At 35.1% G+C, this 2,018-nt stretch overlaps 1 long non-coding RNA gene across 2 annotated transcripts; it reads left to right on the forward strand.

The window, feature by feature from the left end:
• Positions 1-373: 373 nt before the first annotated feature.
• Positions 374-2,018, forward strand: LOC112200504. 2 transcript variants are annotated; one of them, XR_005810443.1, is made up of 6 exons: positions 374-476; positions 581-631; positions 688-796; positions 1,258-1,327; positions 1,641-1,676; positions 1,760-2,018. It is a non-coding gene; the product is annotated as an uncharacterized LOC112200504 (long non-coding RNA). The 2 variants fall into 2 exon arrangements; XR_002936340.2 differs by having other exon boundaries at positions 1,641-1,778.

The following is a 2,018-nucleotide window of genomic DNA, read 5'->3' on the forward strand; positions in this document are numbered from 1 at the left end:
TGCATCTCATACGGGTATGACAAATTTTGATTCTTTAACTGTAATTCTAATCTTGTATTTGAGTTCTTTGATTGCAACCAAATTTATATGTTAGGTAGAGTTGTTATTGACTTTTCAATGTGTAAGCTTGAATGATGAATTCACTGTCCAGTTCATGGTGTTAATTGAACCACAAGAGCCCTATATGTTTGAACTTCAAGAGGAATAGAGGATGACATGTGGTTGTTTTTCCCTTAGCACTGTTTTTATGGGATTTGAGTAGAATCTAGTTAGAGTACAAGCATTAAACTCTGCTAAGCAAAAGTACTTTGAAGAAAGTAGCTGAAATGTTTTGGTCTCACTTTGTCTACGTGGTGCTTAAAATACTTGTGTCGCAAGACCCAGTAATCAAGCCACTACATGAACTGGAGAAAAGTAACTTGGAAGATATTCTAACTCAAATTCCATTGTGGATAAAATGGCCCGATTGCGATCGAGTTAGTATCGCCATCCAATCCTTTTACATTGAACTTTTGCTCTTTCCTTCTCTAACTGCTGCTAGGAATATCGATCAGTACTCATTATACACTTCATGGTGCAGGTAGACTGGCTAAACAAGTTTGTCTTGGATATTTGTCCTTACCTTGACAAGGTGATAATATAGTTTCATTTTATTAGGGGAAGCGACTTATTTTATTTGCTGTGCAGTGAATTTGCTCCACAATAAGAAGCATGGCACAAACTATCTTTACAAAATACATTAAGGCAATTGAATTCGGCGAACTGAGTCTTGGAACTCTACCACCCATAATATATGGTTAGTGTGCTGACGTTAATAACATAAATGACTTTATTTATTACTTTCTGGGGTATTCCAAAACTTTGTAATCCAAGATTAGTTAAATTTCATATGCAATTTTTTTGCCTTCTCAATATGCTTAAATTGTAAGATATAAGCAACAAGCATGTTGCAGTATGTGCTACTATATCTTTTACTTCCTAAACACGTTTTGGTATTTCTATTCATCTCCACATCAGCAATGGTCATACAAATATTTGAGTATAGCATGTCAAAGTTATAGTCACAAGTTCCGACAGTCTTCTTAGTTTAGGTGATATTGATAAGGTGATATTCTGTGATCTTGTTGCAACCACATGTAGATTTTGGGATGAACATATTGGGAGGGGACATCTTGTCCATTCCAATCCTCTATCCATTTATTCAGGTGCTACACCAGTAATTCTTTTTTTTAATGCTCACTATTCGTTGCTTTGCAGGAGACCATCAAAAGACAAGTCGCAAGCCTCTACCTCTGGCCTTAAAGACTTGATATCCCCTACCTTCAACGTGAGTAATTATGGGATGTATACTTGAAGTACCTATATTTTGTCCCTCTTTACATTTCATTGAGGCTTTCATTGAGGCATGAAACAATCATCTTGAATGAGGCAGAGGTGTGGAACTGTTACAGAGATGATTGGAGAAGACGCATTTGTAGTACTCTTCTTTTAAATATTACTTCATAAAATTAATTTTTCCTGATGAGTTTATTGGCATAGTATTGGATAATAGAGATCTGACTGTACCAACCAAAGTTTTAATACAAGAAATTTAATATGTTTTATACGATACTAATTGACCTTTTTTTTTTTTTTTGTAGCTTGAGAAAACAACTGAACTTTCTAGTCGTGAAAAGGTATGCAATCTTTCTTACGACTTGTGCATTCAATGTCTATGCGACAAGTTCTAACAATCTTTCTTATACCATTTTCTGTATAGAGATGTCTATTACTATATATGGCATTGCTGGTAGAAGAGAACGGGGAGCAAGGGTAGAAGCTCGAGAGCTTAAGAAAGATGATGAAGTGTGGCTGGTCGGGAGAGCAGTTTAGAGCACCAGATGATCTGGTATTTTCATATTATGTGGATTTAACTCGTAGAGTTATAGTTTGCTTGATTGATGTAATGAGATCTGGATACTTGTACGTTTTCAAATGAAATTAATTATAATGATAATTTGATTGAAGTGTTTCTCTTA

Source organism: Rosa chinensis, chromosome 4 (genome assembly GCF_002994745.2).
Source record: "Rosa chinensis cultivar Old Blush chromosome 4, RchiOBHm-V2, whole genome shotgun sequence".
Classification (NCBI taxonomy): Eukaryota; Viridiplantae; Streptophyta; class Magnoliopsida; order Rosales; family Rosaceae; genus Rosa; species Rosa chinensis.